The sequence below is a fragment of the Dermochelys coriacea genome, chromosome 12, assembly GCF_009764565.3.
Source record: "Dermochelys coriacea isolate rDerCor1 chromosome 12, rDerCor1.pri.v4, whole genome shotgun sequence".
Classification (NCBI taxonomy): domain Eukaryota; kingdom Metazoa; phylum Chordata; order Testudines; family Dermochelyidae; genus Dermochelys; species Dermochelys coriacea.
In genome coordinates this window covers 39,034,854-39,061,013 of record NC_050079.1, presented here as the reverse complement: position 1 = coordinate 39,061,013, position 26,160 = coordinate 39,034,854, and the positions used below count along the sequence as shown (strand labels likewise).

Here is a 26,160-nt window from a genome sequence, read left to right as displayed (position 1 = left end):
ACATACAGGTCAGACGAGATGATCTCATGGTCCACCGCTGGCCTTAAACTCTATGGCTATGTAAGAGGCCAAGAGAAGGAGGGGTGACCTGTCTCCTTCCCACCAATCTCCCCTCCTAGAAGGATCTGGGCCTTCAGATGGAATGAGCTAGTCTCAACAGTTCTCAGTGAGCTGGGCTCTGGACCCTGGGCTCATCTGTGTGAAGTTGTTTCTCCACCTGGTACAGAATTTAATTATGTAACTGGAAATGGGGAAAGCATTAGGTGGAGTGTTCTGAGGTGGCGCACCCATTAATGGCCTCCTGGTTGACACATTCTCAAGAGTCTGATCTTCATGCTGAGAAGTGATGAGGTCAAAGGTGTTATCTAAAGGCTCGTGGCTTAGGGTGAATAGGGTCTCTGTCTCACTTGTGGGCAGAGGTTGATGGGGACTGTGAGGAGTTCCCTGCCAGGGGGCCCTCTTCCTGGGATGGCCTCTTTCCAGGCCCTCTGGATGCACCCCTAGCACAGGTCCAAGACTTACTTGGCCCTTGAGAGTTTTCTGGGGTAATGGCCATAAAGTTTCCATTCAAGGCATGGGGAGATGCCTCCAATCGCAAGGCAGGATTATGGGCCAGGGAAGGTGCTCAGCTACACCCACCTGGAGATGCCCCACTTGGTTGGCTACTTGTACACTAATAGAAGCAGTCGGATAAGTACATCTTTCCCCCTGTATTCACCAGATTTGGACCATTCTGTCAGATTTGAGGGCTCTGAGCGGGAGCAGGTCTCGGCATAAGGCAAAAATTGGGGATGGGTCCTGCTTTGAGCAGGGGGTTGGACTAGATGACCTCCTGAGGTCCCTTCCAACCCTGGTATTCTATAAGAGCATTTGGATAGGGTGGCCCTGGGAGAGCCTAAGCAGGGAACACCTTCACGGGAGCGCCGGCCAAACCTTGATCAAGCAGCCTGGCCACCTCAGCCTGGGACTGCCAGTTCCATTCCTGTTTGGCCAGCTGGTCCTCCTTCATGTGCTGGTGGGTGGCTAGCAAGGCCTCCAGGAGCTGAGGCATTTGCTCCTTCTCAGCCTGTTGCTGCTGTATCATTAATCGCAAGATTTCCTCCATGGTTCCAAGGGGGCGGAATGGAGGGTTCAAGTCCCACCTGGGGTGCCAAATGTATGAGGGTGAGGGAGAGGTGACCTGCCTGCTTCCTGCCTGACCTCCTCTCCCAGGACGATCTGGGAGCTGGTTATCTTTTATAAGAGTCCAAGAAACTTTAACGAAAGTTTGTTTCACCAACACACAGCCCATTCGGTCTCATTTTGGGGGGAGAGGAGAGTCCCAAAATATCTTAAAAAAGGAATGTTCTTCAGTCACTCAGAGTCCCAAAAATCTGTCCTAGGGCATGGCTCTTACCTCAGAGCCTGGGCGAGTGAAAATGGTTCTTTCACAGCGTCTTTCTCATCACCTTGCAGCTGCCCTGCCCCAGCTGACCCCCTTGAAGCTTCTCAGTCAGTCCCCTTTTCCCCCTGCTCTCAGAACTCCCTTCTAAGGAATCAGTTGCTTAATGGTTCTTCCTTGTGCCAGGTCTCTCTGGTTAGCTCATTTAGCAAGCCTGCTCCAGGCTTCAAGTCTCCTGCAGGGCAGTTCCTACACATGGGAAGGAGAGCTCTGTATGAACAGAGAATAGTCCGAGCAATGCTACAATACCACAGCAGAGTACACAGCTCAGCACACATAAGCGACCCTGCAATAACTGACCATCGTGGGCAGCCTTGCACATGTCAACAGCCCCACAAGAGCCAACCAATGGCCACAAGAGATGGAGGAAAAGAAATGTCAGGAAGGAAACCGATTTCATTGTCAGGATTCCAGAGAGGCCATTTCTTATCAACAAGGTGAGGAAAAGTCATGATGCAAAGAGGAAGAATCCTTCAACAGCAGCAGCTTTGCAATAGGTTTACATACGTACTTATACCATTTTCCATTACAACCACCACCCCTCTTGGCTGTATTTTACATATTCTTATAGTCTTACCCTAGCACCTATACCTGACCTAGACAGTGATCGCACACATGTGGGAGCAATGACCTGCTTAAACCTTTCAACACTGACCCAGCAATCACCCTGTGGGGTGCCCCACTCTCGTTTCTGGAGATGTAACCACTTCCACGCTCCCTGGCAGTTCTGTTGGATTTCTTCGCTCGTGCAGTGCATCATGGTCTATTCCTCTCTCTCCCTCCCTCCCTCCCTGCCCTTGTCCTGCCTCAGGTTCATACAAGTCCATACAAGTGTTTGGTATCAGACTGGAATGTTTTTTTCAGGGGGAGGTTCTTTGCCTCATTGACTGAATCTGTGATTTATGCTGCTGTATGATCGCGTGTGGCAAACAGGTGGCGATGTTGCACTCTGGTACTTTATCCCTCAGTGGAGAAAAGTGGTTTGCTGTCAGAAATCTGCATTCAGGAGTTTCCCTAGGCCCATGTTTTCTGCACGAGGCCTCTGGAAAATAAACTGCGAAAGGTAAAAAATAATGAACCTATTCTTTCCGTCCAGAATTAACGCCTCTCTCTGTTTCCCCTCCTTTCTAACCTGAGGCAAGGGCCAATTGTAAAGAAAAAAGTTCATCCCTTTTTAGGACGTTTTTGCCTACCACTTTGAAGTGGATAAGGAAGGGAGATTTCACCGTTGTTTTTTATCGGAATCCTTCGGGAAGGCAGTGTGTCTTCTAGATCTAATGCACAAAAGCTGTGAGAAAGCATGGGGCCAAGACGTTACTAGCTTGCGTCTGAAACAGAGATAAAAATCATGGCAACAAAGTAGGTTTTTCTGCTGTTAACCAATTTCTTGCATATTTCTGACAAGCACTAGAGCATCAACAACAAAGGTCTAATCCTGGCAAGGGCTGAGGACCCTCAACGCCCAGTGCAGCACATGATCCTCTACCAGCAAAACCAATTAGAGTTTTGCCACTGACTTCAATGGGAACAGAGCCTGTGTCGGTGGGAGTTAAGACTGCAAGGTGCCTTGCAGCAGGCTGTCAGCAATGCACAGGATTGTGCCCCAACAGAATATTGTTATTATTTAGCTGTATCACAGTAAAACGTTGGAGTCACAACCAAGATAGGGATCCCATCATGCCAGGTGCTGGTAGGCCCCCATCCCAAAAAGTTACAGTCACAAAAGACAACAGACAAATCGGTGAGAGGGGAAACTGAGGCACTGATAGGAGAAGTGACTGGTTTACCACCATGCGGTATGTAACTAGTCAAAACAAGCAGGCATTCCCAGGCTCTGAGTGCTGGAACCGTCTGCCCCACTGGGGGAAACAAGGAAGACTGGACTGGAACAGACAGTAAGGAAGAATGAAATGTGAAAGAAGGAGACGTCATGTGGGAGACATGGAACAAATGGGTGATTGACTGAATGGGTCCTGCATAAGCCCTGGGGCTTTGCTTCCTAGCTCAGACCTGTCCTGTATCTCAGGCATGAGCTTCTTCAGTTCCCACTCCGAATGCCAAGAGCTCTCCCCCATTGCTGGTAAAGTCAATGGGAATTTTGCCATTCACTTTTGATGGAAGCAGGATTGGGTCCTAAGTATAAACAGACCCTAGACTGGCTTGTGTGAGGTTGGGGGAATAACAACCTCAAACGTGAGCTGAGTTCCAGCAAAGATCAAGCAGAGGGAGCTTTGCACACAATTAATCCAACCACAGTCATGCTAGACAGCGGCTAAGCTCTCTCTATGTGGGACAGGCAACTAGGGTTTATAAGGAACTCGCATTCCGATAAGACTTCTGCAGTGAAATCACATCTCTTTGGTTCTCACTTTGTCTGGCATTAGCTGGTTTAGAATGGGACATTCAAAAGCCCTACCCCACCCCTTTGCCAGCTGGGAAGCAGAAACTGGCTGGGACAATGTCAATTAATCTTTAAAGCAGAGCATGAATATAACCAAATGGATCTACTGAGCCTTAGTAGATAACTTTAGTCCAAACTCTGACTGAGAAACAATTATCCCACCACAGCCTGCTGGTTTATTTTGTGTCTCTGCCAGTAGGAACCAACTCTTGCCTCATTCACTTTGAAACTCAGAGAGGCTCGTCTCTCTTAAATGCAGACAGTGGAGAGCAAGGTGAGATGAAGGCCAGATGGTGTCTCAGGAAAGAGTGCGACAGGTTGGCAGCTTTTGCCTGAACTCTACCATCCTTTTAGCAGGTGTTGATCATGCTGGAAAAGGGTTTGGTGGGATCTGCTGACTCACTGAGGCAAGTGGCTCATTACTGCACCCAGGTATAAGGGAGGTCTGAATGACTAGAGGGGCAGTGAGGACTGTGAGTATGGGCTCAGCGCTGTTGTGGGAGGATCCCTAAGAACAACAAAGATTGGCAAAAAAGAAAAGGAGGACTTGTGGCACCTTAGAGACTAACAAATTTATTTGAGCATAAGCTTTTGTGAGCTACAGCTCACTTCATCGGATGCATTGGTGGAAAATACAGTGGGGAGATTTATATACACACACAAAGAACATGAAACAATGGGTTTTATCATACAGACTGTAAGGAGAGTGATCACTTAAGATGAGCTGCTGGTAATAGCTCATCTTAAGTGATCACTGTCCTTACAGTGTGTATGATAAAACCCATTGTTTCATGTTCTCTGTGTGTGTATATAAATCTCCCCACTGTATCTTCCACTGAATGCATCCGATGGAGTGAGCTGTAGCACACGAAAGCTTATGCTCAGATAAATTTGTTAGTCTCTAAGGTGCCACAAGTACTCCTTTTCTTTTTTGCGAATACAGACTAACACGGCTGCTACTCTGAAATAAAGATTGGGAAGGCTAAAGGTGACCCTTATATTGTATTAATGATAATTTCTGTGTCAATAAAAGCAAACCCTGGGAAGATGGTGAGTTTGGATTCTATAAATGTATGTGAACTGTGCCTAATAGCCGGTTGGAAAAGGCACTTGCTCTTTGAGGGATAAATAAGATTTTTCCCTTCTGCCGTGCCTTTGATTCAAGGAATTCAAAGCCTTTTACCAACTTTAATCTTCACAACCCTGTCAGGTGGTATTACCCTCTTTTTACCAATGGGGGAGCTGAAGCACAGAGAAGTGAAGTGACCTGTCTAAAATCGCAACCCAAGCCAATGTCAGAGCTAAGAACAGAACCAAGAACTCTTGATCCCAGTCCCACACCGTAACCACTAGAATACACACCCTCCTTCCTATTAGCTCTCACATAGTGGCGAATATCACTGAAGGGCTTGAGAAATCACAGATTTGTTCCCAAGGTGGTAAGACATTCCCCTGGATATTACTGCCCACACCAGAAAATACATGCTTCTCTCTGGGAACCTGAGAATGCAAACATGCCAGGGCTCTTCATGTTCTAAGCAAAGCCTGGTTCCTGTGCTCTTATGTTTTATGAGCAGCGGTGCCACCTTTGAACACAAACCAAGTAACCGATTCTATCGCTGCTGGTGAGAAAGACTTCCCTGCTCTGCTAGGCTGTCTGATTTAAGGGGCTCCCTAGTTAGCCACACTAGTTCCAACTGTCCTACGAAGAGGTATTATATCCAAGCCCTGATAAATTATGGTGAGTGGGACCTTCCAAGAGATGTGTTCTAGTGACTGTTTCCAAGCTTGCAATTTCAGCAGTGAACTTTACTATCACAAGAAAACTTCTCTTTGAAGCGCTGCATTCGACTTAAATGATTGCATCAGAGAGGTTTGCTGGGAACAGCTGTTAAACATTTGCTATGTAATAGTTTATTATTCCCTCTACCCACGGTCCCTGTAATAGTCAGATCTTGAGTTCGCTTGTAGGTAAATCCACTGGGCTGACACCCGCCCTTTCATGAGCCCACCAGCTGAATTGCTTTCATCTTTAAGCGGCTCACAGGTCTCTAGGCTCGTGTCACCTCTTTTGCAATAATATGACCCAATGGAGCTAGGTGGGTGGCATCATGTTAAAAATAGCAAGTCAGGTTTGCAATTTGCTGTAAATATACATCAAAAAATATTCTTAAGACTGCGAAGAAAAAAATCCCAATTTCTTGTTTTTCTTGTCAGAATAGCCGGTAAAGTAGAAGCTATTTTGAAGGCTCCATAAATATTAGAGTTGTTTAATTTCTGAGGGCCAACAGATTTGATGTTCGGATGCTGTCATGAACAGGCAGCAACATACACGCACCACTAACTCAGACATTACAGATGCTGGGAGCAGCTACAGTTCCTGTTTTCAGCCTCGCAGATTTTATTTGCTTAAGGTTGTTGGTAACTGTTGCTTAGCGGAGGGGCACTGGCCCTGGAACAGCTCTCTACTCCAGGAACCAAAAGCCACATTATACGGAGGACATATCAAGGATCCTTAAAGCCAAATGGCACAGACGCTGCAGTCAGTTCTGCCCAGCAAACATTCAGATCCCCAGCGGACACAGTCCCACAGTTGATGTGATAATCACTGCAATGATGCACAAAAAGCTGCAACCTGCAACCGTTGAACTAGTTACTGACAGATTTCGTTTTGGATGTGAGTAATGCAACCAGTCAATTACAATGACTGGAATTAGACTCTGAGGATTAATAAAATCAGTTCCTTGATAGGATGAGGTACATTCCTGCTTCAGAAAGCTTTCCTGTCTCCCTTCGAAAGCAGCAAAAAACAGTTTGATTGTAAGCAGCGGCTGCTTTGCAACGGACGCTTGGCAAGATGGTGTCTGCACAGAGAATTGAATGCTTTTTACAATACTATGGAGGAAAGACACAAAAATCGACCTATTCAGTTAAAAAATCCTAGACACTGGCAATATGAAGTTAGCTCCTTTATGCTATTAAATACATAAAACTGCCTTACTGACAACCTTCCAAGATGGATCATAACCTCATGGCAAATCATTCTGCTTCCTAGAGTTAAGGTGTAAAATAATAATCATTTAAAAAAACACCACCACCACTTGGGCCTTACAAAGCAATTTTCATCCACAGACCTCAATACGCCTAACAAAGCAAGGCAAGCCATCTTATCCCAATCACATTGACAGGGGTACCGAAGTTGAAGAGACTTTTCCCAGGTCATTCAGCAGGTCCATCTCTCATCGGACTTGCACCTTGTACTGTCACTTACACCTGTACAAAATGCTACTGAAAGTGTAAGTGATGACACGGGGAGCAAGGCGGGGGGAATCAGGCCCAGCAAGTCAATAGCAGAATCAGGATTAGAAAACAGCTCTCTTGACTCCCCAAATCCATAATCAAATTACTCAATTACAGCTGCCTCATATTAGAAGACCAAAGCCTTCCAGGTGCTGTTACAGCCCCCAAGATATGTTGGCATACATTCATAGCCCTACCCACCCCACTGTAGTGAACCTGCCTGGAGGAAGTTGTCACTGCGCTAGCTAATGACGCCTGTGGATGAAGCTGCGTCCGCAGTATGTGAACAGATTCTGAATGAAATGGAAAGGAGAAAGCACCTGCTAACAGCAGCACCAAAACTTCCCATGGAGCAGATCCCTTATGGAAGAGGCTGGCATTGCAGGGAGAAGCATCTTATTCCAAGCCTATACGTGATAGTGACGCGTTCTGTATAGATGTCTAGATTAGACAGGTGCACAGATTGGATAGACTGATGCCACTTTTACCATAACATCCGTCAATATTTTCTTAATTTAATTAATTAAAAAAACACTTCAGGTTCTAAAGTGAAAAGTTAACATGTCACCAAGACAACTCGGAGCCTTTGGTAGCAGTGGCCCAAGAAAATTCACATGCTCATTTTCATTTGGCTGAAATAAAGGGCTTTTTTAAAAAAGGAAATTGATATTTGAAATATAAACACCAAAATATCAGAGGAACTCATTAACTCAGAGCCTTGGCAACCAAATGTATTCCCAGTACCCCCCCCCCCCCCACCTCTATGCATTACTGTATAGCATCACTCTCTATTTGTATGATGATGCCTTTGTTTTTACGTATGGGCAGACCTTGAGACATGATGAGCACTCACAAGTTCTGTTAAAACCAACGCATTGTGGGTGCTCAGTACCAATCAGGATCAAGCCCGTTAACTATCAGCTGTCTGGGACAGGGACAGTGACATAAGTGTATCCATAACTTATCACTATAAAGCAACCAGTATATGTGTGGTTTCAGAGTAGCAGCCGTGTTAGTCCGTATCCACAAAAAGAACAGGAGTACTTGTGGCACCTTAGAGACTAACAAATGTATTTGAGCATAAGTTTTCGTGAGCTACAGCTACATGCATCCAATGAAGTGAGCTGTAGCTCAGGAAAGCTTATGCTCAAATAAATTTGTTAGTCTCTAAGGTGCCACAAGTACTCCTGTTCTTTGTGCAGTATATGTGTGGTGTTATGCAAATCATTGCGTGTGTTCAGTCTCCAAAGGGTTAATGCAAACTATTTAGGAACAAGTCTTTTCTGTACAGTTTTTCCCCTTTAGGATACAACAAATAAATGCAGTCTTTGAGGGATGGAACTTTTTTATAAATTCAATGATATTGTCAAATCATCAGTATCAGTGGGAATTTTGCTTGAATGAAAGCTCAAGAGATGTGTTCTAATGTATCAGCCCTAAGGCAACTGTTTTAATGAAAGATCTTATTTGCTTTAACTTTCTGCATTATTGCACTAGAGCTCTTCTTAAAAAGAAGAGATGGGTTATGATCCTGCACATTTCCAATGCTCTCTCTCTCACACACTGATTAAAAGCTTGATATATTTTTTTTTCAAATCCTCAAACAAGGAGGTTTACTTCTGACAGCTGGTAAATTTTCCATATTTTTCCTAAGAGGGACGAGAGTTCTCTATGCAAAACAGACGCAAATAGGTTGATGTATTTCTCTGTTGTTTCCTCTATTAGTCTCCTCTGACAGCAACAATTGGCTTCCCAACCCCCCCGCCTGGTTTTCGATAAGTTTTAATATCTGCATGCACTAGCCAAAAACATCTGTCAGCGCTACCTTACTAGGGGTTAGGTTACAGGACTGTCAGGGCATCTTCAGACCCACAGAGAAAAGTTTCTGCACACAGAGACAGAGAGACCTTGAAATGCTGCAGTTTCCAATTGCTACAAACCCAAAAAGGCTGAAAACTCCCCCTCAGCCTCCCAGCAATTTCACAATCCCCCCATTTGTGAGGCAGAGAAATCAAAGGGATTGTCCAGAGCACTCCCTCACCTTTCGCTCTCGGAGATGGCAGCTCCCCTTTTCTGTCTTTATAGTCTCACTGCACCACCTCCAGTCTTCAGTCAGCTCTCTCAGAGCTGGGGATATCATTAGGCTCCAGCTAGATCAAAATCACAGAAAAAAACCACACCAATATCCAAGTTCCAGAAGACAATGGTAGTGTCCAGCTCTATGCAACGGGGCTCCAGGTTGGTTGCAGTTGTCTTACTGACAGAGAAAGGAACAATCCACCTGTACTCATGTTATTCACATCCAACAACACTATATTGAGTGGAGGAAGCATGAACCTCTGCTGATGACTTCATCTCATTAGCATGCTCTTGATAGTTTCCTCTGACTGTCTTTTACTGACTTTAGGGCTCCGCTAATCAAAATACTGTAGCACTTAACTATTTCCTGACTCCAGGGCTTTAAAATTAAAAGCCCTGTGAGGCAACAAAAGATGAACAGGAGCAGAAATTCTACACGCCACATGCATCAGACAGAGCCCCAGTCCAAGAGCAATAAATGGTATTGACGTTTGCAGTTAATTGTCACAATATATATTCTGAATAAGATCCAATTTTATCTTCTTAACAAAGGCAAAATGTTCCCCTGCAAAACCGATTTGTTGAATTGCACAGGACCTTTCAGATTGAATGACTGCAAAGATGCAAGCTGTTGCACTGTCCTGAGATGAAGAGCTTTTTTCTCCCTAAAGAAATACTTAAAAATTCTTTACTGAAAGAAATATCAGAGTGAGTGAACTAAGGGGTGCAGGTAGCTGATTCATTAGCCATTCACACTAAGAGACATAGGACTCAAAGGTCACCACTGCAATGGTGGTCTCAGACAATGCCTTATTCTTGTCCTTATTCCAGAAGTATCACTATCTGTGTATCATTATTTATGTGGCCTCCATCACCACAGCATCTGAGTACGTCACAAACATTACTCAGTTTATCCCTGGGAGTCATGAAAGTAACATTACTTCCATTTTACAGATGTGGAAACTGAGGCCCAGAGCAATCAAGTGACGTGGCCATGGTCACACCGGGCAGGATCTGACTCCGGGTCTCCCAAGTTTCAGTACAGTTCTTTTAACTGCTGTGTTTCCCCTCAGTTTGGTACCTGTCTCTGGGCTTGTCTGCACCACAGACACTACAGATACAGCATGCAGCTGCACCATTGCAGTGCATAGTGTAGCCACTTGCTGGAGCAAAGGAAGGTTCCCTCCCCCCAATCACTGTAGGAAATACACCCCCATGAGAGGTGGTAGCTAGGTCAAAGGAAGAATACCATAGCACCATCTGTAACAGGGCGGAGGACAGCTTAGCAACATCTCTCCCTAGCCACACAGGTAGGTCGACCTATCTTTTAGGTGTAGACCACGCCCAAGTCTCTACTTGAGGACAGCCTCAGAAGTGGAATTAGCAAGGGTAGGTAGAAAGAATCGGAGGTTAGAACTGTGTGCGTCTGTGTGCATTGGGAAGTTTGCTCGGAATTGGCTTCGTTTTAACAAGTGCCATTACAGCCTCCGCTCTGGGAACACTAAATGTCACCAGATTAATTTAATAGGATAGAAAAGAAAAGAAAAGAAAAGAAAAGAAAAGAAAAGAAAAGAAAAGAAAAGAAAAGAAAAGAAAAGAAAAGAAAAGAAAAGAAAAGAAAAAGGCAAACCCCTCCAGTGCTCTTATCCAATTAGTGCCCTATCGTTGCAACTGAGGAAACTGGCCCAAAAAGCTTTTAATAAAAGCCTGATGTGCAGTTTGATCACTGAGCAGAAAGCTGCAGTAGTCTGAGCAGCTGTGGGGTCTCACTGAACTGAAGGCCTGATTCATACACAACAAGATGAAGTCAAGAGTGTATGAGTCTCTGAACGTCAATTTCTTTACACAGGAGGTGACCTGCATTTTTTTCTACTGATTCACAAACTCAGCTGCACACATCCCTGTCTGTTAGACGCAGGGCTCGTCTATAGGAACGCTGGCTCCGCGGCAAGCGGAGATGTGAATTTACTCTGCCACGCCCTAAGGGTATGGCTACACAGCCCGTAGCAGCAAGTCTCCCAGCCTGGGTCAGTGAGTTCGCACTACTGCACTAAAAATAGCTGCATGGTCTTTGCCGGTTGGGCTATGAAGCCTAGGGAGGGGGGTGGCCTTCAGATCCCCAGTTCCATCCACAGCTGCACATTAAAAGTGCAGTCCACACAGTTATTTTTAGCATGGTAGTGTGAGCCCAAGTCTGTCGACCTGGGCTTGGAGGCTCCGTGCTGTGGGCTGCTGCTGGCTGTGAAGACTGTACCCTAAGGGGCAGAGTGGACTCTGAAGTTGTTCCCTAAAAGTTCCCTCGTGCAGTCATTTTCAACCTTTTTTCATTTGCGGACCTCTTAAAAATTTCAAATGGAAGTTCAGAGCCCTTTGGAAATCTTAGACATAGTCTGCAAACCCCCAGGGGCCTGTGGACCACAGGTTGAAAACCATTGTTCTATGGTAATGACAACCTTTCGCAGACCCCTCAGACACAGTCTGCTGATCCCCAGGGATCCGCAAACCACAGGTTGAAAACCACTGCCCTTGTGCCTTTTAATGTAATTCTGTTTCAAAGCCCTTACAGAGAGACCAATGGATAGGCCCAGGTCTAGAGCTGAATGAACCCTTTCATTCAACCCCAAACAAAATATTTTGTTCTGGTTTGGGATTTTTTAAAAATTAAATCTAGCTAAATTTCATTTCAAAACTATGTTCTGTTTTTGGAAAGTTGAAGGAGGATGGCTTCATTTGCATATGCAAAAAGCACTGATAGAGGCAATGTGATAACCATTCATAGAAGACAAATATGGTGTTGGGGCCTTCTCACCCCCAGCTCTCCTCTTCACTGCTATAGCTGTGGCATGTTGCTTTTCCCTCTTCAGAAAAAGTTGAAATGAAACTTTTTTGCATTTCCCCCATTTTTTCAGCCAAAACGATTTGATAGATTTGACCCAAATTCACAAAGAGTTGCAATCTACCTGAAATTGTGCTTTTTCAGCAAATAAACTATTGTCCAAAACATTTCACCCAGCTCTTTCTAGGACAACAGGGAGTTGGGGGCCCCTCTGGAAAAAAAAGGGAGCTGAAGTTATAACAACTGTTTTTTATTAATTATTCTTCTTCTCTGTTTTCTAAGACTTCCCTGAAAGGAAGCAGAGCCAAGCTCTAGCTGCAAAACGTCAGGCATGAACTGGAACAAGAAATCCTGTATTGGGCCACAGAGGTGCAGATTTCAAAGGAGGCGAGAGGTCTCGTGCACCTTGGAAGGCATTTAAAACTAGGGGTGGGTCAACTGCTTTGTGGAAAAGAGAAACCCGGCTGAAACCTGGCCCATTTTCACACCCAAGTGGAAATGGAACCTTTGTGGAGTGTCTGAAATGTTCAGAGAGGTGTTTCCATCCAGCCATACCACAAAGGAGGCTGTCCTTGTAGCATCTCCAGCTGGATTTCCTGTGGAATGACCCAACCACACGATGTGTCGTCAAGAGTCTCTTCTAAGGTGCTGAAGTCAACGGCGGCTGAGGGCCATTGATGCTTCTCAGGACGGGGACCCATTGAGCAGGGTCAGGGGTTGCTGATATCTTGGAGAACGTTCAGCTCAGCAGCAGAGCTTTGGGCTCCTTTGCCAAATGGAAGCCAAACTTGAACCCACTGAGGGTCCTTAAAGTGCTGCCCTTTCCCCGTCGGCGGCCCTGCCAGTAGGAACCTTACTGGTAGGGTGCCAATGGGGGAGGCAAAAGGGGTAGCGACATTAAAGCTGTCATTGCCCCTTTTGCCCCCCTCCGGGCTGCCGACAGGGGGAGTCAAAAGGGGCAGCTGCCCCAGGGGCCGGCCATTTAAAAGGGCCCGGGGCTCCTGGCCGCTGCTAACACGGCAGTGGTTGGAGCCCCAGACCCTTTTAAATCGCCGCTGGAGCCCCGGATGGTGGGGGCCAGGCAGCCCAGATGGGCTGGCTGGGGGAGGCTGACCCCCCCAGCCCTGCCCCTTCCACCTGAGGCCCCATCCCTTCCGCCCAAGGGCTGGCCCCCTTACCAGTAAGAATTTAATATTACTTTCACCCTTGGGTGGGTCACAGATGAAAGAGAGAGCTCCCTATGATTTCAAAACCAGCAATGCTGGCCAGGTCACAAATAACTTCTCCCGACCCTGCCCGCTCCCCCAAATACAGAAGAGAGAGAAAGCGACATACACACCAGAATATGGGGAGCTGAGCAAGGGCACCTCTTCTTTACTGATGAACATCAGCAACCGTGCCCTTTTGCCTTCCTCACCCCATCCCCCACCCTCTCCTCCTCTGGATTATACCACCCAGGAAAACAACAATTTCATAAAAAACACAACTTGGGAAAAATTTTAAAAATGCAGCAACATGTTTTCTTAAATAACAAACATACAGAAATGTTAACGAGATCATGCTATTCAATAGAGAATAATGGGGGGAAATGCTGAAATTGGCACAGCCTGCTTTTTATAACTCATAGCAAACCAAGAGAGATATAAAGGCCAGACTAGACTCAGATTCATAGATGTTATATGGCCAGGGGGGACCATTGCGGCCATCTAGTCTGACCTCTTTTGTGACACAGGCCAGAGAACTTCCCTGAATTAATTCTTGTTTGAACAGCAGCAGATCTTTTGGAAAAACATCCAATCTTGATTTAAAACCACCCTGTGCCAACCACTGGTAAGAAGCTGGTACTGGCCCGTACACACCCAACGTTGAAGTGCTACCGCGGCAGTGCTTTAATATCACTGCCCCTTTTGCATACCCCTCCCTGTCAACAGGGAGCGATGGGGGGAGATTGACAAAAGAAGCAGCTGCCCCAGGGGTGACGATTTAAAAGGGCCCGGGGCTCCCAGCCACCGCTACCGCGGCAGCAACCAGAGCCCTGGGCCCTTTTAAATCACCGCCGGAGCCCCGGGTGGCATGGGCCAGGCAGTGCAGATGGGCTGGCTGTGGGAGGCTGACTGCCCCACCCCTTCTGCCCGATGCCCCGCCCCTTCTGGGGGCCCAGAGCTGGGCCCCTGTACCAGTAAGAGTTTAATATTTCTTTCACCCCTGCAACCCTCCAAATCAGAAAGAGCCATTTACTTAAGCAGCAAAACATCTTCTCATATGAATGAAAAGGCTGAATTACTTAACAAGCAATGAACATCGCTGTACATACCGGCCGCCACCTCCCACAGACCCCATTGGCCTGCAGCGGCAAACTGCGGCCAGTGGGAGCCGCGATCGGCCGAACCTGCAGACGTGGCAGGTAAACAAACTGGCCCAGCCCACCAGGGGCTTCCCCTGAACAAGAGGCGTCCCAAGTTTGGGAAACACTGGTCTATGGTAAACAGATCGGAGACGCTTGTTCGACAGCAACTTTTACGTTTGTCCACCGGCAAGTTGTAGCTCAGATTTGTGGTCACAAACTGCATTTGCAAAGTTAGAGTTGTGGGCCTGTAAATATTTGGCCACTCAAAACTGCATGTGCAAACACGTGGCCAAGCATTTTGGAAGCTGGCTTGATGTGTCTTTCCTTTTCCCCACCCACTGCTGCAAACTTTGCTCAGGCTACTTGTTGACTAGCTTCCAGTGCTCTCTTGCTCTCTCTCAACGGCCATCCCGTCTTTCTGGGACACATGACTACAACACGTCTGTTTCCTCCTCTCGCCTTGGCAGAAGGGCAGCCAGGGCCGCAGAAGAACCCACAACAGGCCCTGTGCTCTGTCCAGCAGCACTGCCAGGGGCCAAGCCAAAGCCGGATGGTTGCCGTTTGGGAAGGGCTTCCCACCTCTCTACGTCTGAACCAGGTCCCTCCCTGGCAAATGTGTCACGAGAACGCTTTCAGTGTTCCGTTCTCAGCTGCGGCCACGTGCTGGGAACGCACAGTCTACCCCACCCCCCATCTCCCCAGAATGGCTGGGTTATTGGTGGTAGCCAGCAGCTGGCAAGCAGGGCATATATTAGGGTTGAGTATTTAATGTTGCCACCATTCATGGAAAAAACAGACAGGCACATCACACTACGCCCATGAGAGCCGGAGGTAAATGCCAGCAAGTGGCACTTACTAACGAGGGGAGGAAAGAACAGTGTGTGGGTCGCAAAGCTGCATAGTGCTATTTTAACAGGCTCTGATTTAATGGACATATTGTACTGATTTCCCGGGCTCCTCTGAATGCCTCCTGTTTGTTTACTGAGAGAACAGCCGTCACTTGGAAATCCACCACAGACAGCAGAATCCCACCCTGTGCTGCACTGTTTCCGCCCTCTCTCCCTCCACTCCTCATCCCCCTTCTGACAGCTTTGCCCCCGTGACATCTAGCTGAGTGTCCCCTCACCCTACTGCACGCACATGCCGGCCACGTGATGCCCATTTGTGAAGGCTCCAAACAAGATGTCATCATGAAACCGGGTGTGCACATTGCAGCGTGACTCTGAAACGTGGCTGGCAAACAACTGCAAAAAGCATGTTTGGCTTCCAGCACAGAGAGAATGGAGATGGTGGAAGGGAGGGAGGGAAATTAGGGCAGAACAGAAAACAGCAGAGTAATTTGGAACCAGCTCATAAAGTCAGCAAACAGACCAGGGAGGTTCAACTGAACAAGATGGAGCCGCTTCAGACTCTGTATAGGGCACAAGAGTAATGTGAGACTCTAATCAACATCTGTGGTTATGTGTGTGATAGCGGAGACATGGCCTAAGACCTGCTGTTGCTGCAAAACCTACCTCCCACGTCCCTTTCAAAGAACAGTACTCTCTTTCCCAGTATAAACAATTGGTCCTGATTCTCCACTGCCTTGCATCTCAGGCATTCACCCTAACTCGCTCTGGGCGGTCATCATTCATCTAATTTAGCTTGCGAGCAGGTTGGTTGGGAATTTGCTGACAAAACGTGCTTTCATCGGACACTGACGATTTGTTGAAACCAGAACTGTTCACGCGAAGGAGTAGGTTTTGACAAATTATTTTGGACTCAATAAACTTTTGATGAACAAAACGTCTGAACATTTTCTAAATAAAATATTCCATTTTCCGGTTTGAAGTAAGTTTTTCTTTTGAAATTTACGCTAATTATCATTTTAAAAAAATGCTTGAAACCTGAACAAAACATTTTAAAATGATGAAATATTTCTATTGCCCCCCCCAATAACTTTGGGGGGGGTGTTAGTTTGTGAAAATGTTCAATCCTTGGACTTTTTGTCCTGATTTGGGATGGATTTTTCAAAAAATTTCTCAAATATTTTTGTGGAAAGGGAAACCTGTTTCCCACCCAGCTGTACTTGTAATGCCTTGTGACGAGGACTTGGCCTTCCCCCTTCCCCTGTGTAGAGCCATGCACACTTCTGGCACTACATAAATAAAAACAACAATACAGAAGGGGTAAGATCTTTGCAAAGGTACAAGAGGTACCAGGAGTTTCAAGGAGACATTATTCCTGCTAATGTCCCCTTACTGGTGAATTCCAGGAAAATCTCCATTAAAAAAAGTCAGGTGACCATCCTAGGAGGGGCCAGATCCTCAGCCAGTGTAAATGACTTCCACAGAGCTACACCAGCTGAAAATGTGTCCTGGCATTTCTAGTGCAACTGGAAATGGGGCTTTCATTTACATATATTTGGCAGCATCTCCCATTAAAAACCCAGGTAAAAATACTCCAGAGTCAAAATAAACATAGGTGGAGTTGTATTTCTCCATTGATGCAATGCAACTAGTGAACAGGGACTCAACCCTGACTGCTGGCAGATGCTAACACCCTCATGGCCTGGAATCCATGCACTCTAGTTCCATGCCTGGTAACTCCAAAAGTCAGACAAGAACTTTAGATGCCAGAAGCTGGGACTGGAAGACATGGGATGGATTACTCAATACACTGTTCTGGTCATTCCCTCTGACACATCTGGCACTGGCGGAAGACAGGATACTGGGCTAGATGGACACATTGGTCTGACCCAATATGGCCTCTCTGATATTCTGACCTTTCAGTTCCCATTGTCACACACATTATCCATCCTCCCCTTCCCACCACTAACACGAATCCAGGAGGAGCAGTTCTGGCAGTGACTAACTTCTTACCACATGTGAAAGAGCCCAGAAGGAGGGGATCTGGATTGAGTCCCTGACCCCAGGATTCACATCAGTTGTGATTCATAGAGCAGGGGATCACCCAGGCAGTCACTCTGTGTTTCAAAAACAATCCTCTCTGAAGAGGGCTCAATAACCAACATGTGACTCCAACCTTAGTGCAGTCGTGAGCCAGAGAAACCATCAGCATCAAAGACACAATCTCTATGTTCAGTAATTCAGGGCAGCAGAGGGACTGAACAGCCCGCAGAGTGGGGCAGAAAGCTTTTTGATGCTACGTTCTTTGGACTTCAGCTTGGCTGATACCATCCCTGCAGGGTGGGGAGGAAGGCAACAGAAGAGGCCGATCCCAGCAGCAGGGGGCGAACAGAGTGCAGTGCAGATGCCTTAAACAGCTGTCTTGGAAGCAAACACCCCGATGGGAAATATTGCCAAACTGCTTCAGAGGTGAAGATACGGCACTTGTCTCCCAAAAGGAAACAAGCTCAGAGAAGAGACAGATTCAATCCATTATTATATTGCTGCTGTTGTCTGCAGCCTCTGCTAACACTTCAGAGTGGCAGAGAGAAGAAGGGATTTTACCCGCTGTCCAACAAGGCCGAGCAGACTGTCGGGACCACCTGGACCTGCATGCCACTTTGCTGCACATCTGACAGCTCTCTTGAGATGGTGCTAGGAGGAAAAAGCAGGTAAAGGCATAGCCTCTTTCTAAAAGTGAGCTCTTGGATTGCACCCAGTCGGGTACAGATGACACAACATTATGTATGAAACCAGCTGGGCAGCAAATCACATGAGAGATTTTAAGCTGCATGGGTAGAAATTGAAAATATCCAATATCCAAGTGAGAGAGAACGCGGGAGCAAGGAGGAGGTTGCACAAACGCATTGGGACAACAGGAGTCAGACAGAACGTCATAGTCACGATTATCAGCTTTCACAACTCCTCAATATTTCCCTAATGCAGAGGTCCCTGCACTTCACCCCACATCCCAGCCCCTGCCCCATTTGCTTAGTCAGCAGATGGGGAATTCCCTCAGCATAAGGGAAGCCCTAGAGGTATAGAGCTGGCTATGGCACACCTCTCCCACTAGCCCAGAAATAGGAGCTGTACTGGAAGGTTGGCCAAAGCTCTGCTGCACTACAGCAAAAATCCCTGGCTGCTGGAATGAGCCCTTGAGGAAAGCTGCAGCCGGCACAAGTTAGTGCATCCCTTAGGTCAGAGACCAAATGTACACCTGGACCATCTCCAGTTGAGGGGAGGAGGCCCCCGCCACCCAGTCCCATTCATCACTGCCAACAGACCACTCCCACGCAGTCACAATAGCTTTGAGATCCCTGTGACAGTCGCTTATATTGGGAAATAGGCCTTGGCAAGTTCTGAATGCATTTCTCACTGTCTTTTTGGCATTCGACCCTTGTCCTTTTTGCATTAACCTGCACGCTACCGAGAGGTAATCTGGGAATCCAGTTCCCACAGGGTAACAAGTGGTTATAAGTGACTCTTGGTTCGCATGCCCACGTGGTGCTCACTCCCTTCCAGAGCACAGCATGGATTCCTCTTGTCTCTGGCTTGGCCTTTCCTCCCTGTAGCAAATGGGCAATGTTTCCCCACTCTCTACACCTGCCAATCAAACTGAAGGAGCCATGCTTGTGACCGAAATAACGCGAGACCAGCTGCTGCACTGCTCCAGGGGCCTTTGGGGGTGTGAGAGAGAGAGGGAATGCAGCCCATTCGCTCTAGGGAGGGGAGCCAGTATCATGAGAATCAAGGCCACATCTAGAAAATAAAGCATGCCCCCAGGGAGGAATAGTTTATTCTTTTAAAATAAATCAGTTTTGCCATTTTTAAATTAAATAATGGCAGATTTTTTCACCAAAGATAGCAAGCTGCCTAATTTCCAGGGGTGGGTATCCTCCTTCCTCTTCTTCCCTCCTCATTACAGAAATGGAAAAGAAGGGCTACGTTATTTTTTATTAATGACATCTGCTGGGGATATCGTGCCAGTGTATTTCATTGGGTGTTCAGGACTCAGACACCGACAAGTTGCTGTTTAACAGCCGTGAACTGAAACAGCATCCTGGGTAATCAAATGCAAATCGGCAAACCACGTGTCAATAGTAATTGGCATTTCCCCCTCCTCATAAAATGAGAGATCTGTTTTTAAAGAAAAAGAATAACTGAGTTCGGTCTGAAAACCATCAGCCCGTCCCTTAGCCACACATTTGTAACACAGGGAAGCTTGGAGCTAGTATAGTTTATGCAGAGCAGTGCTGGAAGCACCATCACTTGGAACATTCCAGGTGGAGCTAGGTTTGATACAAGAACTCAAATAGAACAGAACAGGAACTGTGCACCTTTGAAAATCAGACCGTGCCAGAGAGCCAGCTGGCCAGGTGGAGGTCTGATTTCAAACAGAGAGTGAAGTAAGAAAGAATTAAATGATTATTTGCCTCTTGAGAGGACTGCAGCTGAAAGGTTCATGGGGGATGTACCTTTCAGTGGAGAGGTGGTTGTTTGGAGCACAAAAAGAGAGCTCTGGGAGCTGCCACAGTATAACTGCAGCTGGGGAGAAGACATGAAGCAGAGCAAAGAACACAAAGGTGCAGTTAGGATCACGGCTTATGCCTGTGAATTATCTCCTGAATTGTCAATAATGATGGTAGTCTAGTAACTTCCAATCGTATAACATCTTTGCATCCCCAATGATCTCAAACTACCTGGGGGATTTAAATATACAGTCTATGGCCTGCATCCTCTAAGCGCTTAGGCACATGCTGAACTTCAAGCATGTGAGTGACCTCACTGACTTCAGCAAGACCACTCAAGTGCTTAATGCTAAGTACATACCTAAGGGTTCGCAGGATGAGGGTTGATCCTGAGAGACACAATGATTCAGGGTTTAGCACTGAATTTAAATTCTAGGAATCTTTGATGTGCTCTATGGGCTATTGACATCTCTGAAATGCAGACAACAGCACTATAGAACACATTCAGGTCAGGCAGGGAAAACTGATATTCCCTCCTGGTGAAACTGCTGGTGGACAGTAATCAGTCCGTTTGGAATTTGACCAGGACCTGGGTTATCAACCCATCTCCTGCTAAAAGTGTCTGCGATCAGGATGGTGGATCATACATCACATCTGACATGTGGATTCTCAGATCTGCTCACAAAGTTTAAAGCAAAAGGGACGGTGGTGCCAGGTAGCACCTAATTCAGCCAAGCACTTAAGCTTGTACATAATTTTAAACATGTATTTCCACCTAAGTTAATAGGCCGACCCGTGGGTTTGGTGGTTTGGGGCGTTGGTGACAATACTCTTAGATCTGAGCCAACTCTGCTAGTCCATGTATCGCACAAAGCTTCATGTGGTCGCAACTCAGTTCTGAGCACTAGGAGCATGTCTACACTTGAAACGCCACCACGGCTCAGCTGCAGCACAGACACTCACTACAGCGACAGGAGGGGTTTTCCCATTGGCGTAGAGAACCCACCTCCCAAAGAGGCAGTAGCTAGGTTGAGGGAAGAATTCAGTCCTAGCGGCTCTCAGGGTCCTTGCTGCCCTGGGGAATAACCTAACCCACCCTTCCCCTGTGGGACAAGCAATATTCCAGATGGCTGTACACAGTGGCTCTTTGTCAGGGCGTCAGATTCCTGCATCTCAGAGCACCACATCATAGGCTCCTATAGAACCTGGATGGAATCAGATTTTGGGGCAGAGCCATGGCTCAGTGTTGTTTTTTTTTTTAAATTTGAGCTGGGCTTCTTCTCAGTCCTTTCTGGCGGCTTTTTATGCATACTACTGTTAAAAACAAAGGAAATGACATTGAAAAAAAACAACCCTCCAATGTTAAAACAGCTTTAAGGCTCTGACTTTAACTGACACCTATACTCATAACATGCATGTTGCCAGTGTGTGAATCATGCACAGTTTATCAGCCAACATGGGAGATTTGCATTATGCAGACCGCAGCAGTTCAAGTCCTTTGGTGTGCCTGTAGAATACTCTTGGCCTTTTTCCCCCTCTGGTGGTATAATTTCATTAAAAAGCCTTCAACTATTGTAGCCCTCCTAAGGAATTAAAACAAAACAAAACAGTATTTCATATGGCTGGCGTATGCTGAAAAGAAGGAATCTTCCAGAAAAAACGTCTTCCAAAAATGTGTGTGATCACTCACCCACCAACAGCACTAAGGTGAAAGATTTCAGTTATTGGCTGATTAACCACAAAGGCAAAAGGAATTTGATGATTTCTAGAATTTGCATCTTGGTCCATTGAGTTCAGAATCCATAAGAGCTATTTGTGTGATCCTGGCGCTACAGGACGTTTCCCTGCTAGAAACATTTCCCCCCGTGTGGCATGCAGCCCTCTGTCAATAAATTCCTCGTGCAATGCAAACTGCTTTTAGTTCCCTTTTCTGACTATCTATGAAGTACACAAGCCCAGACTTCCTCAGCGCTGCCAGACCCAAACCTGAGGGCTGGTTCTGGCAAAATCACTTCATTCTGGCCCAGTTAAATGGCCATTTTCTCCATGTTTCCCTTCATTCGTGCACTCCACTCACATGCAGAGTCTCTTCTGGCTGGAAGTGTGAACAAATGGCCCCATTCTGGGTTGATGCTGTGGTGTTGATTGAAGCTGATGTCAGGAAGGCTGAGAGAGCAGACGGGCTTGTGAACGCTTGATGAGCAACTCTCCGGGAGGTTGGATAAAGTGCTTTTCCCTGCTCATCTCCACTATCATGTCCTCCCTCCTTTGCCCCGAAAAGACAGCCCTTGAATCCAGAATGCTTCCAAACTTCTGAGGTCTCCACACCCTCAAGTCCTCCCTCTCCAAAGAGATCCTTCTCTTTGACCGGAACCCTTGCCAGCAATACAATTAGGACAGAGAGGTGGGGGGGGAGGGGTATGGTCAGTTCCCTTTTACAAACAGAACACACCTTGGATCATGCTTGGCAGAGTCCCTTATAAATGGCTAGATTCAGATCAATTCAAAGTACTATTTGAAACTCAGGCCAGTTCCCATGCTCTCTGCTGCCTGGTTATTATATGTTCAATGGACTCATCCCTTCCAGAGCTCCTCCTTGCCAGAGGCTACATGTACCATGGAATTCTCTGAAGACCCAGTCAACCCCAGGGAGTAAAAGTCCCAGAAACATACCTGAGACTTATGAGACAACACCATATTCTGCAGCCAAATTGCAAGGCACTGCTGCAACTCCTTTTATTTTTCCCCAGTTACAAACCCATGAGACACAAACACAACAAGAAGCATGCAGTGAGAAAAAGATCAGGCCTTCTAAGCCTTTGACAATCGCCAGATTGTCGTCTTGTTGATTACGCTGCTGCTGACAGCCCCACATCTGTATATGTGTATCATACATACCTGGGACACAGCTAATCGCCATAAAATCATACACTCACTGTAATCTTCGCAGGTACGATAGAAATGTTAGAACAACATTTGGCAGATATTTACGGTAGTACATTCTGTCAAATGTTTTCTGCATTCTTTAGTGACTACAATGAGATTAGTGCCACAACCACCTCGTGAGGTTAGAATTATCTCCATTTTACATGATGAGTTCCAGATAGAGATAAAGGATATGATTTTCAGAACTGTCCATAAACAAAATGTGCATGCAAACTTCATGGCAGATTTGCACGTTGTGTGATTGCATGTGCAAATAACGTATAGAAGATCTGCATGCATGAATGCACATGCAAATTGGGCTTGCAGTTTTGGGTGTGTTTTTGAACTTGCACTGAAAGTCTGCCCCTAGGTATCTTGCTCCAGGTCACATGGAGTCTCTATGGAAGCAGTGGATATAGAACCTCCCAGGGCTATGGGCTAACCACAAGCTCATTATTATTATTTATTACCTGTTTTATCATCGCACTTAGGGGCACAAGTCAAGGAGCACAAGGACCATTGTGCTGGACGATGTACAAACACAGAACAAAATGACAGTCACCATTCTTTTTACAGAATCTGGTCGCCAGCAAACCAGACGCAATAAGGAACAGCTCTGGGATGTTAGCGAAAGGCCTGATGAATAGGCAAACAAACCATTTAAGTGCGATAAGAAACATCACCCTAGAAAAATTGTCTACCGGGATGCATGCTGCCTCCACCCGAAATCCAGGCATGCACCTATCAGATCCAGTTGCCATAAGTGTCAACAGGAGCAGATGAGACTCTGCATTTCCCAATGCCGTGAAGACAGGGAGAGGTTGATGTGCGGTCAGGAGAGCTTTGAAAGCCAGAGATGAATTTTCCTAAGCACAAGGACTAAAAACTGGAAAGTCTCAGCTCAGAAGGGTAGGTAATTCCACGAAGTGTGAGAGCTGCTGTCATCAATGGCTCCCAGCCAAACTGTTCCTTTATAGTCTGCGTGCCATTGAACTTTCTAATGGCCTGTGGCTATGTATTTTCATTTGAACATCTTCTGCGTGGGCCATTGTTTCCAATCACACCTGCGCTAGTTCCCCCTACCCTAAAGGCTTTCACAACTAGTCTTGGCATGTGGGATTTTTAGCAGCTTGACACACGCCAAGCCTGAGAAAGCAGAGCGATAAACCCAAGGTCATGAAAGAATTTTAACTCCATGACTTGCTAGGAGGCAATTTTGATATCTAACTTATGGCGTCATGCACACAGAGCACGGGAGTTAGACGTACACTGAACATAGGCAGCTGATCATTAGGAGCTACAGAAAATACAAAAGTATTGGTTTGTTTTTTTAAGCTCCATATTCGTTGAGCCATCACAGACATACATTTGCCTATCATGTCCTATATTGTCAGTCCAAAAATCATGAGTTAGATCCCCCCAAAATCACAAGATTGGCTTAAAAATCATGAGATTTTTTAAAAAAAACAACAAATTGGGGTTCTTTTATTTGCTCTCTTATTTCTGAGCCTTTAGGAGGCACATTTTTCAAGCTTTTAGTCACAAAAAGGAGGGCTAAAAATGATTTTTTTTAAAACAGAAGCTGAGATTCCACATAAATCACTTGACTCCAGGAGCTGGGGCTTTAAGCAAAAACACCAAGGATCATGAGACTCCTGATAAAACTTCAAGAGCTATCAATACTGCCTGTATGTTTCAGGGTATGAAATGTTCTCTTCTACATTCATTGTTACCTATTGTGTTAAAGTCTAGAAGCCCCAAATAGATTAAGGCTACAAGTGTTAGATGCTGTACAGAAGAGACAATCCACACACCAGGCTTCAAAAAGTTTGTCATATAAGTCATTTGAATAGCCAGCAGATGCACCCAAATCCAAAAAAATGATACACGGCGGAGGAGAGGGGTCCAATCCTGGTTAGTCACCTATAGCTGGTAGGTCTCAGTCCATTCCCTGGTGGGTAGATTTTCATGTCACAACCACCACCATTATGATTTCCCCTTGTAGGCAGGCTCAGAAGCCAGAAATGATTGCCCACACCTTTTGTCCCCTAGAGGACATATTGGTGGGGACAATGCATAGAAGCTGGCACCACCTCCCTTCATGCTGTATCTGTTTTGAGGCTTTCAGGGATTTCACTTCCAGAGCTGTCAATCAAGTACCTATCACTGGTGCTATATTCATGCCAACAAATAATAAACCCCTTTTCATGCTCTCCAGTCAGAAATCTGTGAGACGAGCTCTGTCACTCCGGCTTAACCTCCGCCTTTCATACTACCCTCCCTTCCAAAAATAATGGAAACAGGAGAAGCAGGAACTTTCCTATGTTATTTCCAGCTTTGCCCCCTTGCCAGAGTATTATATTATTACATGAATGTGTAAATTCAAGATCAGTTCCTGATTTTAAAAAAAGAACAGAAAAAAAAACCCCACACACAGAAAGGGAAAAAGCAGAAACAGCAGAAGCTCCAGCTCAGCCTTTGGCAAAGAACATTGCAAAGTGGGGCGAAGTGAAACCATACTATTTACAGGTCCAAATCTGGTCAAGTGCTGACTGACCACACCCCAAGAGATTCAGGTTCTCAACCCCACTCAGGATTGGGTCTTGCACAAACAGCACTACACTGAATATTCACCCGCTATTCTACGGTACTGCAGGCCCCTGACTGTTGACACATTTGCCTGGGTCACAGGTTTCAAAACATTCGCAACATAAGATGAGAACCCTCCTGAGTTGTTTCTTCTTAATGGACTTCAGTACCATAGGACCTTCGTGCTATGCATCAGCACATTTGACTTATCCAAGCTGTGCTGCACTCAGCATCATGACAACATGGTTTCCTCTTGGGTAGAATGAGGATTTGAGCGTGGTTTCTTTGAGGGCAGGGTTATTTTTGATCTTTTGGGAATCAAGATCAAGGTACATACACGTCTGATCAGATTTTTTTCCTTCCATTAAAAGAACATAGAAGTAGCCAAATGGATTCTTTTGAAATAGCAACCGTAGCCTCAAGAGACAGAATTTCCACCCATAAAGCGCTCATTCAAATTGCATATGGGTTCAGTTCTATGACGGCTGGACCTCCGTGTGAAAAATCTGAAATAGTAAATAGCAAGCAGAATCTTGCCTTTGTATGGCACTTTCTATCCCAAAACAATTCCAAAACTCTATAGAGACTTACACTGCTATACAAACTATTACACCCTCCCCGCCATGTGGAATAACATAAAGGTTGCAAAGTTGAGCACTCAAAATGTAGGTAATGCCAGAATTAAAGTTGCCCATGCAATTATGATTTGGCCCCCTTCTGTATATGCATTATGGTATCAATTCCCTCTGTTACCCTTCCTCCATCCCTCCTTCCCACAGGTGTGCTCTTTTCCCCTGTGCAATTTGGGCCTCTATCCTGCCAGGGCACCAGCGGCAGTACCATGGAGAGTACAGAAGGAGTAGCCTTCCTGGTCCACTCCTGTGCC

At 46.0% G+C, this 26,160-nt stretch overlaps 1 protein-coding gene across 3 annotated transcripts in view; it reads right to left on the bottom strand.

Moving 5' to 3' along the window:
• The window catches only part of ZNF469 (zinc finger protein 469), a 194,135-nt gene that overhangs the window by 125,918 nt on the left and 42,057 nt on the right, over positions 1-26,160 (bottom strand). For 2 of the 3 annotated variants that reach the window (XM_038368808.2, XM_043494914.1), the window contains exon 1: positions 9,184-9,428. The exons of the other annotated variant lie outside the window; for it this stretch is intronic. The gene's annotated coding sequence lies outside the window, so the exon portion shown is untranslated. Of the gene's footprint in view, positions 1-9,183; positions 9,429-26,160 lie in introns of those variants that run through there. 3 annotated transcript variants of the gene reach the window in all.